This window comes from Chionomys nivalis, chromosome 17 (assembly GCF_950005125.1).
Source record: "Chionomys nivalis chromosome 17, mChiNiv1.1, whole genome shotgun sequence".
NCBI lineage: Eukaryota > Metazoa > Chordata > Mammalia > Rodentia > Cricetidae > Chionomys > Chionomys nivalis.
This window is the reverse complement of record NC_080102.1, coordinates 60,082,889-60,102,502: the sequence shown is the minus strand read 5'-3', so window position 1 is coordinate 60,102,502 and position 19,614 is coordinate 60,082,889. Positions and strand designations below refer to the sequence as shown.

General features: G+C 39.4%; 1 protein-coding gene across 5 annotated transcripts in view; it reads left to right on the top strand.

The window, feature by feature from the left end:
- Atf7 (activating transcription factor 7) overlaps positions 1-19,614 on the top strand; it is a 105,358-nt gene that overhangs the window by 26,010 nt on the left and 59,734 nt on the right. The window lies entirely within an intron of this gene.

Below are 19,614 nucleotides of genomic sequence, written 5' to 3'. Positions count from 1 at the left end.
TGTTTTTCTATGTGTCAGCTCCCACATAATTGTTTGCATGTGTGTGCATTATATGTCAGATGTGTCTCCTATACTTTTTAATGAAGTCGTTCTGTTGGAATTGCCTTGTTTTTTACTTTGCATATTAACTTTTCCCCAGATCTTTTTCTAATGCTACAAATGATGAAAAAAGTGCATAAACGTTTTATTTGCCTTCATTATAGAATCTCAACTATATTTTGTTAGGAATATGTCATGTAACTGTCCAGTGACACATACTGGTGGTATATGAGACCACAGACTAGTTCCATTATGCATTGTAAATATTTTTTTAAATAAAGAGCTAAGTCCTAAACATTTCTAGGAATTGGAATTTGAGAGATAGATGAGATGGTGATAGGGCAAGAAATAGAAAGAAGATTCCAGATTTCAATAAATGCTGAAGATTTCTGGTAAACACTTGAACCAAACCTTTGTATTCTGCAGTATTAAGTATCTTAGAGTGTATTTTCTTTCTTGTTAAAAAATTATATATAGGTATGTTTCCATTTTTAAATAGCTTTATTAAAGTAGAAAATGTAAAATGACCCCTCCAGTCTTATGTGTGTGAATTTCATAATGCTGTTTGTTGTGACTCCTACAGGCGATACATAGTAGTGCCCTGTACTATTTGAAAAATCTGAATTTTGGGTGAGTTTATTTTCCTAATATGTGACTTTTTTTTCTTTTAAAGACAAGATCTCACTGTGTAGCCATGGCTACCTCAGGACTCTCTGTGTAGACCAGGCTGGCCTCACATTCACAAAGATCTACTTTAAAGATATATGCCACCATTCCTGGCCAGCCCATGCTACGTGAGACCTTGCCTCACAAAAAAAAAAAAAAAAAAAATGTTTTTTTGTGAGCCACACATGAGGGTGCACACTTTTAATAACAACACCCAGAAGCAGAGAAATAGTGATCTTTTCAGGATGGGGCCAAGATGGGTGAAATGGCAAAAAAGCCTGATAACCTGAATTTTATATTGGATCACATAGTAGAAGGGTGAGAAGAGAGAGTAGATTCTGACCTCCACATGTGTACTCTGACATGTGTGCACCAGCACTTACACACATAGCATGTATATATTTAATACATAAAATCAAAAATTTATAAAGCTTTAAAATGCCTGGCATTATGACCATTCCTTTATTCCCAGCACTTGAGAGGCTGAGGCAGGCAGATCTCTGAGTTCGAGGCTAGCCTTGTTTACAGAGGGAGTTTCAAGATAGAGTTACACAACGAAAACACTGTCTCCAAAAGAGAGAGAGAGAGAGAGAGAGAGAGAGAGAGAGAGAGCGTTTTAAAATTTAGTACTAGAAAAGGGAAGTAGTATGGAGCTTTAACTTTGGTTTCTCTGTGAGCCTTTCCCACATTTCTGAACTGTGTGTTGGGGTCTGTGATCCACTGTGAAGTCTTTAGATTTGGACAACTTTGCTCCCCTAGTGGAAAGTTAAATATAGAACTTGGAAATTGAGAACATCATCACCTTTTTTTTCTTTTAAAGCCTGTCTTGGAACTCACTCTGTAGAACAGGCTGGCCTCGAACTCCCAGAAATCCACCTGCCTCTGTCCTGAGTGCTAGGACTAAAGGTGTGTGCCACCACTGCCCAGCTGACGCCATCATTCTCTTAGTAGGTTAGGAAGTTCCATCCTAAGAGTTTGGTGGATGTGACTCATCCTTTCACCCCTTTGCAGATCAGAAACTGTTCATTTGGGTAAGGTTGTAGTTCTCCAGTTCTATTTAGTCCTTTCTTTGGAGTTCTCCTGCGATGTGGTAACATATAGCTCTGGAGTAGGAATCAGCAGATACATGTGGTCCCCTCATGCTATGTGGAATAGAAGATGTGGCAGAAGATGCAAATTCAGTAAAGCAGTTACCATTTGGCGTGCCATTGAGCGTCCTTAAATCTTGAGAACAGCTTTGCTTGGGAACTACCCAGAGACCTTTAAGTTACTTGTAATCTACTTTTTATTGACTGAAAATATTTGTTCCAAACAAAAAAGGCTATGTAAATCCCAGGAAGAAACCGTGATAATCTTTGGACGGCATGATGTAGGACCTATCATTAGAGAAGTCTCAAAACAGTGGTAAAGAGAAAGGGTTGGCTCAGAAGTTAAGAGCACTGTTGATCTTGCAGAGGACCCAGGTTTGATTCTGAGTACCCATATGACAGCTCACAAATAATGTGTAACTCCAGTTGCAGGGGATCCAACACCCTCTTCTGACCTCCATGGGAACTGCATTCACACAGAGTGTCAGCATACATGCAGACGAAACATTCATACATATAAGATAAAAAACAAACAAAAAAAAAACTCTTTTTTTTTAATTGTGGGGTTGGAAATTTAGCTTGGTAAAGCTAAATGTGCTTGAATTTGTGCAAAACTCTGGGTTCAGTCTTCAGCTCCAGGGGGGAGAAGCAATCAAGGAGAACTATCGGCATTCTACTTTGCTCTGTGCCTGTTTCTCGTGCACTCTACCGTGTGCATCTTTAAACTCAGAAATCACTGTGCGTGCCGGGCGGTGGTGGCGCACGCCTTTAATCCCAGCACTCGGGAGGCAGAGGTAGGCGGATCTCTGTGAGTTCGAGACCAGCCTGGTCTACAAGAGCTAGTTCCAGGACAGGCTCCAAAACCACAGAGAAACCCTGTCTCGAAAAACCAAAAAAAAAAAAAAAAAAAAAAGAAATCACTGTGCGTTTAATATTAAAGGAACGTGAAAGGAAAATTTACCTAAAATAGACTAGTAGATTATACCCTCTACTATATAATCAAAACCACCAGGCTTTCAATGGATACATAAACATGTTTTGGTTGCTAGGTTTTTAATGGCTGTTATTTTTGGATTGTGTTCATGATCTGCTTCCCAACAGTCTGATGTGACACAGCTGAATTCTAAATCCACTACATGTACTTTTAAAAAAATGGCTACTTAAGATTGTGCTGTCTGCATTCCTGTGTAAAAAGACAGATGACACACTTTTCAGTCCCCTTATTCCTATTGGCCTATTGAGACTGTTTCTCCTGAGGCCTCATCGCCCTCATGAAGAACTTGGGGGAAACGATATTCTTGCTAAAACCTCTCTGTGGAATGTGATACAAGCAGTCATTATAGAGCTGAACTACCTCCTGAGAGTGGGTTAGTGTTGTTAGGACAACAGTCCCCCAGACGCCACTAGACAGAGGCCCAGCTCAATGGAGTTGTGTGGGCTTTTGAAACAATTAGAAGATGGCATCTATTTAAGAACCCTGTTCGCTTAAATGTACCTGTAATCCCAGCCATCTGGTTAACTAAAGTAAGAGGATCACAAGTTCAAGGACAGCCTAAACAACTTTCTGAGAACCTGTCTCAAAAAATAAAAGCCCTGCCGGGCGGTGGTGACACACACCTTTAATCCCAGCACTCGGGAGGCAGAGGCAGGCGGATCTCTGTGAGTTTGAGGCCAGCCTGGTCTACAAGAGCTAGTTCCAGGACAGGCTCCAAAAAACTACAGAGAAACCCTGTCTCGAAAAAAAAATAAAAAAAAATAAAAGCCCTGAGATGTAGCTTTGTGTCTCAGTGCTTGCCTAGCATTCTTGAGACCCTAGTATAGGGGCTGGAGAGATGGTTCAGGAGTTAAAAGTGTGTACTTCTCTTGTGGAGAACTTGTTGGATTCCCATCACCCACACGGTGGTTCACAAGCACTTGTAACTCCAACTCTGGGGGATCTGATGTGTTCACACACACATGTAAGTTAAATCTAAATCTTTTTGTTTGTTTGTTTGTTTCAAGGTTTCTCTGTGTAGTCCTGGCTGTCACTCTATAGACCAGGCTGGCCTCGAACTCAGAGATCCGCCTGTCTCTGCCTCCTGAGTGCTGCGATTAAAGGCATGCACCACCACCACCTGGCTAAATCTTAAAAAATACAACAGAAAAATGAGACCCTGATTCAATCCCAACACTAAAAAAAGAAAAGAAAAGAAAACTTGTGTTTAAAAACACTGTAATTAAGCCGGGCGGGCGATGGTGGCGCACGCCTTTAATCCCAGCACTCGGGAGGCAGAGGCAGGCGGATCTCTGTGAGTTCGAGACCAGCCTGGTCTACAGAGCTAGTTCCAGGACAGGCTCCAAAGCCACAGAGAAACCCTGTCTCAAAAAAAAAAAAAAAAAAAAAACAAAAAAACACTGTAATTAGGCCGGTGATACTGGTGCAGCGCTCAGGAGGCAGCGGCAGACTGGTCTGCAGCCCAGGACAGACACCCTATCTTGAACAAACAAACAAACAAAAGCATTGGAATTATACAGTGGACTTGCCTTTTGGGCTTTTTTTTTTAAAATAATAGAGATATAATTTGGTGCTGAATCTAGAAAATCTTGTAAGAAAAGAAACTTTTTAAGATGGGTCTTCATTGTATTGCCCAGGCTAATCTAAAGCTCTTGGGCTCAAGTGATCCTCTTGCCTCAGCCTCCCAAATAGCTGGGAGTTCATTTATACTATCATACCCTGCTGAGTCCTGTAAATTTTCAGTTTTTGAGGTGCCACTTTTACTTTGAAGTCTGTAATAAAGGCAATAGGATGAAAACAAGTGTACATACTATGTCATTATCAGAAATCCTAAATTTAAGGTATTATTTCATGTGCAAATAAATAACATTGTTTGGGTTACTTCTGCCCATTTTGGGATGTGTGTGTGTGTGTGTGTATGTGTGTGTGTGTGTGTGGTGTGTGTGTTTATGTGTGCATATGTGCTTGTGGAGGCAAGAGATCAGCCTTGGGTGTCATTCATCAGGATCCATCATCCATCTTAGTATTTTTTATTGATAATTTCATAACACATGTAATGTGTTTTGCTCAAATCTGTCCTTCATTTCCCTTTCCTCCATTTCCTTCTCTTCCCCCTTTTCCCTCCTAACTTCAAGTGCTCTTCTTCCCCCTTAAATCCACTGAATCTACTTACTACTCTATATTCTTGGGTGTAGGACCACCTACTAGAGCACGGGTAGCCTTTCAGGGCCGCATTCCTAAAAATACTGATTCTCTCCACCCTGATAGCCCTCAGTTGTTGATAACGCCTCAGCTCGGGGTAGAACTTGATGAGCGCTTCCCTATTCGTGCTGGAACTTTAGGTGGCTTGATCCTGTGTAAATCTTGAGCATGCAGTTACAATCACTTTGAGTTTGTGTTCAACAGCCTGACACGAGGTTTCTCACTGGGACCTGGAGTTGCTGATTAAGCTAGACTAGCTAGCTGACTAGAAAACCCGAGGAATCTGCACTTCTCTGGCTTCAGCTCTGGAATTACAAGTGAGAGCCACCATACCTGGCATTTCATGTAGGTGCTGGGGATCAAACTCAGATCCTCTTGCTCTTATTACCAAGAAGAAATCAACAGATTCTGTGCTGCTGTGTCATCCTCTCAGAAACATATGCTGGTTTGCAGAACAAATTATGCAGATATAAATAGATGTAAATATCATTATCAAGTCTTCATCATATCTGTTCATTGTGTAGGCTATTTCTAAAGAACAGGACATTTCCTCTGAGGACAGTATTTAATTGTCAACCACTGAGGAAAATTCTGTTGTAACTGTGCTTATCAGTCCTGTCCTTAAGAGAAATGATTGTTCCTCTGTACACTGTGGCCCCAGGCATCTTACTTTCAAGATCTTTTTTTCCTAGAGTACACAGACCTCCAGGGCCTCAGTTGTATAGAAAGTTTGAGATCAGCCTGGGTTAAATGAGACCTCATCTTGAAAAAAAAATAACAGTGGCATCCCAGTTGTAGTGGGATTGAGGGCAGCTTCTTGTACCTCAGTATCTTGTCATGGTAGGAATGATGTTTATGGTGTTGTAGTCCTGGCTTCACTTGGCATTTAACCAACCTCCAAAGCTATATCCTTTGCCTCCATGAGCATTATCCCTTAAATCTCTATTGCTCTGTAATAGATGAGGCAACAAATAGCTCCTATAATTGGTTAAACGCTGGCATGTTACAAAGGTATGTGTTTTATTGTCTATATAACACAAATCTACAGAGATTATTTCTCTTATCTTAGCTTTCCCGTTAAAAGGGCCATACTGGTATGAGACTCTGGGTCTTTCATCCTATATTCCTTTAGCAAGTTTCCCTATTAACTGGTGTGAGCAAGAAGAAAAACAAAGAATGACTTGATGTTGATTACTCATGTTTTATGTCAGGAGAGCATCATGAATTGAAATATAACCAGAAAAGGAATGGATCAGGTAGGCAAATGCCTTTGTGGGAGTGTATGCTATGTTTACATGCTATGACAGGTGAAGGCAATTTCAGGCAAACAAATAAGCTTTTCTTCCTTACCCCCTGCTAAGAGTTTTTTAAAAACTCAAATTTTCATTTAATAATTCATATTTCATTTAATAATTCATCTAGTTCCCATCTGGTAAGAGTGACTGCATGCTGTCAGGCAGCTGAAAATATACTGCATTATGCACTGTTTGGCCAAATGTTAACCTTATTTTTTTTTAAAATGTTGATTTTGCAATAACTTCCAATCAACTTTGAGAATTCTGTGGTTTTATGTCAACTGTGGTAGAACTAGGGCACAGTTATGTATTAAATATATATCCTAGTTCCAATATATATATATTGGAATTAAGAGCAAGGAATCAACTCAAGTTTCTTAATGTCAGATCTGATCTCTTGACACTTGCCTTAAACACATGTGATTGGTTCATTTTAGCTCTTTGTTGTGATTTATTATGCTGTTATTAAAAGAATATATTCAAGTATCCTTGCTTTAGCCTGTTCCCTCCACCAAACAAACAAAAACCAAAAGATGCTAATGAATCTAATTGGAGCTATGGTCAGGAAATTGAAGTGAACTCTTGTTTTTCCTGCATACACCTGAATATTACAAAACGGGAAGTTGAAGTTTTTCTCAGCGCATTCCTAGTAGAATAAAATAAAATCCTGTATCTTCCTATCTCGATAGTTCTTCCCAAGCCTAAACTCCTCCCCACACTCATTTATTGTACTGTTTATTTATTTATTACTTTATAAATAAACCGAGAAGTTTATAAAGTGCCTTCTGGATTTGGTAGTCTCTTCCACATATAGCTAGATTTTTGACTGGTAGTATACTGTCTTTGTATAGAACTCATCATTCTTTAATCAAATAATCTTCCACCTTTTCATATTAAAAATAAAAAGCTGCTGTTCTCTCTCTTTCTGGTTAATGCATTTCTTTAATGCACATTGACTTGCGCAGTAGTCACATCTTATCAGCAGTCCTTGTTAAGGCTTCTCTGTATGTGGATTCATAACACATCTGTGTGTACATCAACTGTGCTGTATAAATAATAATAAGTAATCACCAGATGGCCTGAAACTGCTCCTCTGGACCCGCTGGGTCTCTTGAAGCTGTTAGTAAAGTCTTCTGACATTTTGCTGGCGAAAACTTGTCATAGATTTATTTCTAAAAAAATTCAAACTCACAACTGGGTGTTTAGGGCTAGATATTGCTGTCTGTGTTGTAAATATTTAACAGGCTTTGTACAATGACAAGGAAAAGTGCCATTACTAACCACACACTCTGACTATAGAGCTCTTCTTCCCTCCCAGCCATTTAGAGAGGAAAAGAAATGTCGATAAACTATGCATTATGAATAAATATAAGAGGTGCTTTCTGAAAGGTCTTTCTTAAAAGAAAGAAAATGTCAGCGTTCTGCTCACAGGATTGTCATCCGATTGACTTAAGCTTTTTAGCCAGTAACTTCAATAATACACTATGTTGTTTTGTTTTGCTTTGTTTTTAACTTTCTAATGCTTTGAGAAAAGCTCCTTCAGGAGGAGTTTGGTCAGATCCTGTTTTTGATCTTAACTGAGGTTTCATCAGCAAATGACAAACCATTCTGAAAGAGTTACAATGGAGATTTAGCTCAGCTTCAGGCCTTAAACTGAAAACGTGCATTGTTTTGCTAATAGTATTTATAAAACAAAGCATCTTTATTTTGGTCCTCTTTCTGTTAATTTTTATGGAAAAGTTTTGTATTTCGTTAGGGGAATCTCATCCTGCTTTTCTGCGTAGTGTTTCATTATTTCTGATCCCTTGTCTTTTATGCCTGTTAGAAAATAGCTGTTCAGCACAGTAATGCACATTTACAAGCAAAAAAATAGACTTCAGTTTTACTACATTAATGGTTCTCTTTCTCTGTGTTTGTGTATTATAATCAAAATATTTTTAATCAGAAATTGACTATCCTCCCTTTCAAGCCTCCCTTACTTTTCTCTTATGATGGTTGGCTCTGTTTAAGCACAGAGGTGTACTGTCCTTTACATTGTAGCACATGCTGTTATTTTCTAGTTAGGATGTTTGAGAGAAACCTTTTTTTTCTTGAATTCTCATCCTGAAGAGATGATAGAAATCGTGAGGGAAAATGTTAATACCGTATTCTAGTGAGATTTTGCTTTTCTCAAACAAAATTTTTGTTTTTAAGGATAAGCTTTTAAGAAGGGAATTATCATGAAGAAAAAATTGAGAGCATTATGTTGTGACTTTCAATTCCTTTGTACAACAAAATTTGCTATCTAAGATTATGCTTGGATAAGAATCTGGATTGCTTGTGGTGGTTGTATGAAGTACAGAGAGATGAAAATGAGTTTTGTGAAATTAGCTCCCTCGCTGTCTGGCATCTCCATGTGCTTTGTGTGGCTGTTGACTCTGCCCGCAGATTGAGTGCTGAACCAACTTCTGTTCTAAATGCTCAAATTGCCAGCCATCATTCCAGCTTTTAAATCTTGTTCACATCCATGATGCCAGATTTTCAGCAAGCATAGCTGTCTTTAGTTCCCAGACAGAATTTATAATTTCGTGGATTAGAGGGAAGGAGTTTTGCCTTTTTGCCTTTGAAAACTCTGCAGAATAAATCTAGCCTTGCTTTGTCCTTTGAGTTATTGTTGAAAGCTGAGTGCTCCATTCGGCATTCAGCAGACTGACGGTCAGAATTGCCGTTCTGCTTATGAAAGACATGATGTCTTGAAGAGTCATTTATACTGTTCTAGAAAAAAATCGTACTTTGGTAAAAAGGAACTGCTCCTTATCCTCCCAAAGGCCAGATCTTTTGATACTAAGCAATTATCCCTTGATTTTCCTGAAAAATAGTCTAACCTGCCATAGAGATTGGCACCAGCACATTACAATGACAAGCTGATTTCTTAGCCACATGGAGCGGCAGCAGGACGACACCAGAGGCTTAATGGTTGTGATTTTTCTGCTGAGAATCCCAGTCTTCCTTGTAAGCTTCTTGGCTTTTTCGTTTTCTTTTTCTTCCTCGGAGAGAAATGAGTTTTCGATGTTCCCCATTAATCACTGTAAGATGTCTTTGTGAGAGGCACTCCTCTCGCACTCCTTCTTCCTTCTCTTTGATTGCTGTCCTTTCTGGGTGAGAACCAGCTATAGTTTTTCTTTTTTGCATCCTCTTGTCTTGGTTCTTATTAACCCTGTACTGGGTAGACATTATTACCAGTATTTTCTTTTTTTTAATTAATAGATTTTATTTTTTAGGGCATTTTTCTACATGTGCAGAAATATTGTGCTCACAGAATTTCCATATGTGTTTTTCCTTTACCCCACAATTTCTCTTGTTAGCATCTTAAATTAATGTCACATTTGTGATAACTGATTAGAAAATATTTATATATTGTTACTAACTAAAGTTCATGGATTTCATTACAATTCTTTCTTTGTGTGTACCTTCTGTGGATTTTGACAGATGTATAAGAATATTTCTCTTCCATTATAATATCATACCGAGTAGTTCCACTGCCCTAAAAAAAAATCCCTTGTGTTCCATGAATTCACCCCCTCCTCCCCTTCCATCCCTTTTTTACCATTCTCCCCCTTCCTCCTCCTTTAGCCCTCATAACCAGTCATTTTTTATTTCTTTGCCTGCGTGTGTGTGTGTCTGTATGCACTGAGTTAGATTCCCAGAATCCATGTAAAATGGCTAGTATGATAGTATGCACTTATAATCTAATCCCAATGTTAGGGAAGTGGAGTCAGACAGATTTGTAGTCTTACTAGCCAGCCAGTATACCCTGGTTGGAATAAAAGGCATCAAATCTAAGGAGTGATACTCAAGGTTGTCCATTGGCCTCCACACATTCATCCACACATGTAAACACATGGGGAAGGAGGTGGTGGCTTATAATGTGGAACCAGCCTTGCCCACATACCGAGTTCCAAGACATCCATGACTATATAATGAGACCCTATTTCAAAAAAAGGGGGGGTCTTAATAACTAGAAATAAAGACAGAACTAGAAAACTAGAATCTAAAAGTCATGGCTTCACCATCCTTTGTCAATAGGACAAAGAAATATTGTAGTGTCAACTTTGTGAACCCTAGGTCTGGTTACTTCCTTATTCATCTTCTCTTCTTTTTTACCTTGATTTTTAAACCTGTATATTGTATTTTTTTTTTTTTACTCTTTTGGGGGCCACCACCCAGCTCCCAAATAAATCACACATGGAGACTTATTCTTACTTGTGAATGCCCAGCCTTAGAGTGGCTTTTTTCTTGCCAACTTTTCTTAAATTAACCTGTCTGCCTTTTGCCTCTGGGCTTTTACCATTCTCTTACTCCGTGGCTGGCTGGGCCGTTGGGTGGCTGGCCCCTGAGGTCCTCCTTGTTCTAGCTCCTCAGTCTGCCTTCTGTTTATACATTCTGTCTTCCAGCCCCGCCTATCCTTGCTCCTGCCATGCTATTGGCCGTTCAGCTCTTTATTAGGATCATCAGGGGTTTTAGACAGGCACAGTAACACAGCTTCACAGAGTTAAATAAATGCAGCGTAAACAAAAGTTACACACCTGAAAATAATCTTTCTCTACACCTGTATGCTCCCAAAAGGCAAAAGAAAGTGTCTGATTACTTCCCTTTGTGTAGTACTACGTAATGGTGGAGTTTTTGATTCTGAAGACTGCCAAGCTGATAATGATTATAAGTACTTAACAGGCCAGGCAGTGGTGGTGTATGCTTTAATCCCTGCACTCGGGAGGCAGAGGCAGGTGGATCTCTATGAGTTTGAGGCCAGCCTGGTCTACATAGCAAGTTCCAGGATGGGTCGAAAGCTACACAGAGAAAACAAACAAAAAAGTATTTACCAATGCACTGAGATGTATTTTCTGTCTATTGATCATTATTAATATGATTTTCATTGATGTTTTTGGCATTGGATTATGTGAAGTATCTTACCTACTGAATAACAGGCGGCTTCTCTGCTCACATAGCACATCTTCCTCTTCTTTGACATCATAGCATCTCTGTAGGTCTGAGTTTTTTCTCCTGCATTACAAACTGGGATACATAAATGCACTTGTCATTGTTACTGAAAATAAATGACTAGGTAGATACATGAAAATATTTATGTGGGCCGGGCGGTGGTGGCGCACGCCTTTAGTCCCAGCACTGGGGAGGCAGAGGCAGGCGGATCTCTGTGAGTTCGAGGCCAGCCTGGTCTACAAGAGCTAGTTCCAGGACAGGCCCCAAAAGCTACGGAGAAACCCAGTCTCGAAAAATCAACAAAAAAAAAAAAAAAAGAAAAAAGAAAAAATATTTATGTGGAATAATTTGTGACAAAATGTATAGAAGTAGAAATAACAGGAATCTCATGGTTAATAGTTATCATGAAGATTTTCTGTATTTTTTTGTTTGAATGTCCTTAGCTTCCTTTGGAAATTCTCTTAATATACATTTATTTTATTCTAATAGTTACTCGACTTATAAATGTGGATTATGTTAAGTTATCTCTGCATGTAATAGTAGGAAATATCTGACTGGAGTGTGCAATACTGTGAATGCATCATTTGACAGAGTCACAACACATCAAAACTGTCACTCTGGGTGATCAGACTGCCATTTTGTTTATTTTAGTCGTTGCTTCTCATAGACCTGTTAGTTGAATGGGAGTGCATTTGTCTGTTTATCTTTATGTGTGTAAGGGGTAGGGGCATGTTGCTAGGAGTATACTGGTGATACATACCTGTAATCCTGGTGCTGGAGGCTGAGACAGGGGAATTGTGAGTTCAAGATCAGCCTGGAAAAACAATGACTTCTTGAATTTTGCATGCAAATGGACGGAAATAGAAAACACTATCCTGAGTGAGGTAAGCCAGACCCAAAAAGAGGAACATGGGATGTACTCACTCATATTTGGTTTCTAGCCATAAATAAAGGACATTGAGCCTATAATTCGTGATCCTAGAGAAACTAAATAAGAAGGTGAGCCCAAAGAAAAACATATAGGCATCCTCCTGAATATTAACCTTCATCAGGCGATGAAAGGAGACAGAGGCAGAGACCCACATTGGAGCACCGGACAGAAACTTAAGATCCAAATTAGGAGCAGAAGGAGAGAGAGCACGAGCAAGGAACTCAGGACCGCGAGGGGTGCACCCACACACTGAGACAATGGGGATATTCTATTGGGAATATCCAGCTGGCCTGGGTCTAAAAAAGCATGAGACAAAACCGGACTCGCTGAACATAGCGGACAGTGAGGACAACTGAGAACTCAAGAACAATGGCAATGGGTTTTTGATCCTACTGCACGTACTGGCTTGGTGGGAGCCTAGGCAGTTTGGATGCTCACCTTAATAGGCCTGGATGGAGGTGGGTGGTCCTTGGACTTCCCACAGGGCAGGGAACCCTGATTGCTCTTTGGGCTGATGAGGGAGGGGGAGTTGATTGGGGGAGGGGGAGGGAAATGGGAGGCAGTGGCGGGGAGAAGGCAGAAATCTTTAATAAATAAATAAATAGATGGATGGATGAATGAATAGATAGATAGATAGATAGATAGATAGATAGATAGATAGATAGATAGATAGATAGATAGATAGATCAGCCTGGACTGCATAGCAAGATTTTGTCTCAAAAACAAGAAAGGAGCTAAGGATGTAGCTGAATCAGTAGAATACTCATCTGACATCCATGAAGCCCTTGTGTGACCCTCAGCATTGCAGTACTCATAAACAGGCATGATGGCACACTCTTACATTTTAGATGGGGTTTCTCTGTGTACTGGAACTACTCACTTTGTAGACCAGGCTGTCCTCAAAACTCACTGAGATTCACTTGCCTTTGCCTCCTGAGTACTGTGATTAAAGGCATGCACCACCACTACTCTGTGATGGCTCACTCTTAAGGTCTCAACACTCAAGAGGTAGAGGCGGGAGGACAGAAGCTCACAGTCATCCTCAGGAATTTAAGGTCAGCCTTGGCTGCATGAGACCCTGTCTTTAAAAAAGAAGAAAAAAAGCTAAATACGAAGAAAAGATAATCAGAGAAACAACTTAAAAACAAACCTACAAACTTGTCCCCTAAGAAGTTATCAAGTGACAGTAGCCATTAATAGGATATTTGAAGGCTTCTTAGAAAGATTATTTATGAGCCAGGTGGTGGTGGTGCATGCCTTTAATCCCAGCACTCAGAAGACAAAGGCCGGAGGATCTCAGTAAGTTTGAGGCCAGCCTGGTCTACAGAACTAGTTCCAAGCAAGCAAGCAAGCAAATTGTTTATGTATTTATTGATGTGTGTGCTTGCTCTGTTTATATAAGCACAGGTGAACTTCATGGAACCAGTTGTCCTATTTTTCCAACTTTTGGGTTCTGAAGACTTAGTCAGACTTGTGTAGCAAGCACTTTACCTTCTGAGCCATCTGGCTGACCAGAACACTACAATTTACTTTGTTTGTTTAAATTTTTAACATTTTTTTATTTTCTGTGTGTATGTGTAAGTGTGTGTGTAAACCACAGTGCACATGCAGGTCAGAGAAAATAATTCGTAGGAGTTGGTTCTCTCCTTCTACCCTGTGGGGCCTGTGGATTGAACTCAGATTGTAGAGTTTGTCAGCAAGTGCCCTTAACCAGTAAACCATCTTATTTGCTCCTGAAGGCTGTACCTTAAAAATTTATTTTTATTTTTATATATAGATGTTTTGCCTGCTTGTAGGTTTGTGTACCATATGCTCCAGGAGGCCAGAGAGGGCTGTGTATCCCCTGGAGAAGTTATAGAAAGCTGAACTGAGCTCTCTCTCCAGTCCCAAAGGCTCCATTTTAATGTTAAGCCATGGTTACTTTTCTGTCTTTGCTCTTAAACTCAATTCCCCAACCCCCACTAAAAAAAAAAGAGTCTCTCATTTAAATAGTTAATGAGCCTAGTGAAAAGAAGTGTTTTAAGATCTTGATTATGGTATATACTCGTATTTGATAATCTAATCCAGTGAGATCATTTTTTACACAGTGGTAATGGGTATATGTTAATCTTTTCACTGTATATGTTCATAACTTTAGACCTTTGTTATTTTACAGTTTCCTATGTGTTTCTTACAATTAAAGGAGACACTATAGTTCCCTTAAACTGTTTTGAAAAAGGAAGATGAAAGTAGTTACTTAGCATTTTCCTGGGCTCTAGATATTTAATTTTGTTTTATAAAAGACCACATTAGATTCAACAGTTCAGCTCTTACCTCTTCAGTCTTTCTTTTAAGTTTACCTAGGTACGCCTTTAATCCCAGCACTCGGGAGGCAGAGGCAGGCTGATTTCTGTGAGTTCGAGACCAGCCTGGTCTACAAAGCTAGTTCTAGGGCAGGCTCCAAAGCCACAGAGAAACCCTGTCTCGAAACCCCCCCCCCCCCAAAAAAAAAGGTTTACCTAGGTAGTTGCAGTAGTAGAGGGGAGGCTTTATTTCGGCATTCTTTCCCTTCCTATGAATTTGAAATCACAAGTAAAGAGGGCCTTATGGAGGCCTGCCCTGAAGAAAGGACTGTGTGCATACATACCCAGCAGCTCTCGGCAGAGCGGTGGCTAAAGGCGTGCACACACTGGATCTTGTTGACTATTCTTGTAGTCCTCAGGGACGCATTTTGCTCTTCTGTAGACAATAATCAGGCTTGTCAGAGTTGAATGGCTTTTTGTTTTTTCTTTTATCTAATAAAATGCAGTGGGCTAAGCCTTTCTGGGAAGCCATTTCTTCCCACCACATAAACAGAAGGTCGTGAATACTACTGTCTCTGAAACAAAGAAACAACAGCAATAGAAAAATCAGCGGCTACAGTATGATTTGATATGGAACTGTGTCAAGGAAAAAAAGCAATTCTTTCTTAGAAGCCGGTTTTCTTCTCTGCTTTACTTAGGTTTTGTTTGTTTGTTTGAGCCAGGTTCTTGATATGTAGCACTGACTGACCTGCAATTTACTGTGTAACTCAGATATTGAGTTACCTATCTTCCTTCCTCTCTCCCTCCCTCCCTTCCTATTATCGTCGTCCTTGTTTTTGAGATAGGGTTTCCTATAGCCCAGGTAGCGCAGGCTAACTTAGATTCACAATGAGACTTTGGCCTCAGTCCTTCAAGTGCTGGGATTGCAGGTGGGTACTACCACACATGGCAGGAGCTATTATTATTATTGCTATCGTGTGTATTGTGTGATATAAGTGTGGTGCATACATGCCATTGCATGCTTACAGATGTCAGAGGATAGTTTGGGGGGGGTTCATTTCTCATTTTCTGCCTTGTTGAGGCAGGGTATATATTTCTGATTATTTCTGCTGCTGTGCAGCATATTCTAGGCTAGCTGGCGCTGAACTTCTTGGTGATTCTTCTGTCTCTGCCTCCCATCTTGTGGTAGGGATGCTGGGTTACAGATATGCACTATTCCAGTCAGCTTTTACATGGTTCTAAACTCAGGTCATCAGGCTTATTAGATAGCAATCTTTCTTACCTGCTGAGCCATCTCTCCAGCCCTGTTTGTTTATTCTTGAAACAAGGTCTCCTATAACCTAGTCTGGCTTGAACCTGCCCCAGCTTTCAAATTATTGTAGTGTAGTAGGATTGTGCCATTTTGTCTAGCCTAGCTTAATTTTCACTCGTTTCTGAGTACTCTATGAGAAAAAGTATACAACAATTTATTTGCCTCCATTTACTTGGGGTTTTGATAGTGCTAGGGGTCAAATCAAAGGCCTTGGGTATGTGTGACCAAACACTCTACCACTGAACTGTTATCTCCAATCCTGTTTGATTTTTATTTTGAGACATAATCTCACTAAATGCCCTGGGCTGGCTTTGAACTAGATATGTAACCCAGGTAGACCCTGAATTTGTTCCTCCTCCCTCAATTTTCGGAATAATTGGGATTATAAGAGTATGGCCTTATTTGGTAGTTTTTTTTTCTGAATTTATATTAACTTGAATTAGATTTTTTGTTTTGTGTGTTTGTGTGTACATGGGTTTTTCTTATTTATTTAGGCACTTTGAGACAGGGTCTCCTGTAGCCCAGGCTGACTTTGAACTTGTGATTGACCTTGAACTTCTGATTCTCCTACCTCTATTTAGGATTATAGGTGTTCTAGCCAGGCGTGTGTTGCATGCCCTTAATCCCTGCACTGGAAGGTGGAGGTAGGCTGATCTCTGAGTTCAAAGCCTGTCTGGTTTACAGAGTGAGTTCCAGGACAGCCAGGGCTACACAGGGAAACCCTGTCTCAAAAAATTACAGGTGTGAGTAATCTGTGCTCTATTTATGCTCTTCTAGAAATTGAACAAAGGGCTTCCTGCGTACTAAGCAAACACTGGTGCCAATTGAGCTAAATCTTCAACCCTATTAATAAAAAATTTAAAGACAATTTTAGGTTCATACAAAATTAAGTAGGAAATAGAGTCCTCATATACCCCCTATCGGCACAATGTATAACTTTCCTCACTGTTAGCACACTGAAGCACTGTTACATCTGGTACATTTGATTAACCTTCACTGACTTTTCATTAGAGTTCACTCTTGATATTGCACATCCTATAGGTTTTAACAAATGTGTAATGACTTGTTTATGTCATTGTCATATCACATGTAATAGTTTCATTTCACTGTTTTAAAAATCCTCTATGCTGTGCTTGTTCATCCCTCCTTCTGCTAACTTCCACTGTTCTTTATTACCTTCATGCTTTTATCTTATCCAGAACATCATATACTTGGAGTCAGATTAGTTTCTTTTACTTACCAATCAATATACGTTTGTTTCTTCTATAGCAACTCTTACCTTAGGCAGCTCCTTTCTTTGTAGTACTGAGTAGTGCCCCAGTTTGGGGGTCACCGCTCGTTAATCCATTCACCTAATAAAGGACATCTTGGTTGCTTCCAGGTTTGTGTAATTATCATTTCTAACATGTGCAGGCATGTATTTTTAATTCATTTAGGTAAATATTCAAGAGCGCAATCACATGATCATTTGGAAAGTGTATGTTTAGATTTCTGAGAAGTAGCCAAACTGGAGCCTTCGAGAAGACTAAGCATGTAAAGGTGCTTTATTCCAAGTCTAACAATCTGAGTTCCACGTGGTAGAAGGAGAGAGAATGCATGCCCTAAAGTTGTCCTCTAACCTCCACATGCCATAGCAGGCTTGTGGCTACACACACACACACACACACACCCGCAATACACTCACATACACACACAAAAAAAGCTACCAAACTGTCCTCAGAGTACCATATTGCAATCCCACCTGCAAAAGGTGAGAGTTTCTGATGCTCAACTTCGTCAATATTTGTTGTTGTCAAGAGTTTTGGACTTTTAGCCCATCCAAGGTGTGTTTATTAGTATTTCATTATGGCTTTTAACTTTCTTTTTTTAATGATTTGCTCATTTTTATTTATGTGCATTGGCAGTTTTAATGCGTGTATGTCTGTGTGAAGATGTCAGATCCCCTGGAGTTATAGTGAACTGTTGTGGGGTACTGGGAATTGAACCCAAGTCCTCTGGAAGAGACCAGTACTCTTAACCACTGAACCATCTCTGCAGCCCATTTTTAGCTTTCAGTTCACTGATAGTATACGATGTTGGACATCTTTTTTCTTCCCCGTCCCCCACTTTTTTCCTTCCTTCCTCTTGTTGCTGTTTTTGAGACAAAGTCTCATTATATATTCCTGGCTAGCCTGAAAATCAATATGTAGACCAGGCTGACCTTGAACTCACAGATCTTTCTACCTCTATCTCCAAAATGGTGGGTTTAAAGGCATGTGTTATATATCCTTGTTCTGTTTTTTTTTTTTAAGATTTACTTTTAAGTGTATGTATGTGTGTGTGTGTGTGTGTGTGCATGCGTGTGTGCGTGTGTTCAGGTGCCTGCAGAGACCAGAGTTGTGTGATCTCCTGAAGTTGAAGTTACAGGCAGTTGTGAGCCCCCAACACGGGTGCTAGGAACTGAACTCAAGGTCCCTACAAGAGCTCCCTGAACCATCTCTCTATCCCGTTACAGTTTTTGAGATAATTACCTCCAAAGTACTGGGAATATAGATGTTAAACGTCTTTCTATATGCTTATTTTCTTTAGATAGCTACCTGATCAGGTCACTCTAAACTTCAGGCTCAGTTCACCTACAGTCACTAAATGACTTGCTGGGATTTTGAATCACTGTTGAACCTGTGGATCGAGTTAGGCAGGACTAGTGTAACCGTATTGAGTCTTCCTGTGAGCAGACTCTCTGTTCATTTTTTTTTTAATGTACTTCATTAGTTTTGTAGTTTTCTTTGTATAGATATTGTTCTATTTTGTGAGATTTATTCCTGTGCTTGTATTTAGTGTGTATGTGTGTGCATATATGTAGAGGCCAGAGGACAGCCTTTGTTGTCATTCCTCAGTTGCTGTCTACTTTTCTCAATCTTTGTAGAAAAGCTTCTAGTTGCTTAATACTCTGTATGGTGTTAATTATAGAGTGGAATAGATTTTTTTTTAAATTGACTTATGTTTTTGTTTTGAGAGAGGGTCTTATTATATTACTTTGGTTGTTCTTGAACTATGTAGCTCAGGCTAGTATTGAACTTGCGATCCTCCTGTCTCAATCTCCTATATATAGGGATTACAGGCGTGCATCATTATGTCTAGCTAAGTAGATTTTTTAAAAATTAAGGAAGTTCCATTTTTTTGTTTAGTTTGTATCTGTGTATGTACACGTGTGTTAATCATGTGCATATGTGCCAGATAGAAAGCTTAGAGCTAAGCATATGCTAAGCATACACTCCACATCAAACCTGCATCCTTAGCCATACTGTACTAAGAATGCTTTTTATTGTTAAAAGGCATTGATCAAATACTTTTTCTGCATTTGTTGATATGATATGAATTTTCTTCCTTAAATTATTAGTATGCTAGATTATATTGATTTTTCCAGTGTTGAGTTAGTCTTGTATACTTGGGATAAATTCCATTTAGTCATGTGCATGATTTTATATGAGTTACTGAATTCAACTTACTAATAATTTTATGGCCTCTTGAATTTTTGTTCATGAGGGGTATTGGTCTATAGTTTTTTGCAATGCTTTTGTCTAATTTTGGTGTTAGGACAGTTCTGTGCCATGGAATGAGTTGTGAAAAAACTATTATGATTTCTTCCTTCAGCATTTAGTGAGTTTACCTGTGCGTCCTCTGCGCCTATTACGTTCTGCTTTGAAAAATCAACTGCTTAATCTCATGTTTCCATTTTTTCTTGTGAGTTTTATCAGATTGTATCTCTCAATAAATTAATTGGTCTGTTTTATTTAGATGATCAAATTTGTGAATATACTTATACTGTTTCTTTATTATCCTTTGTGT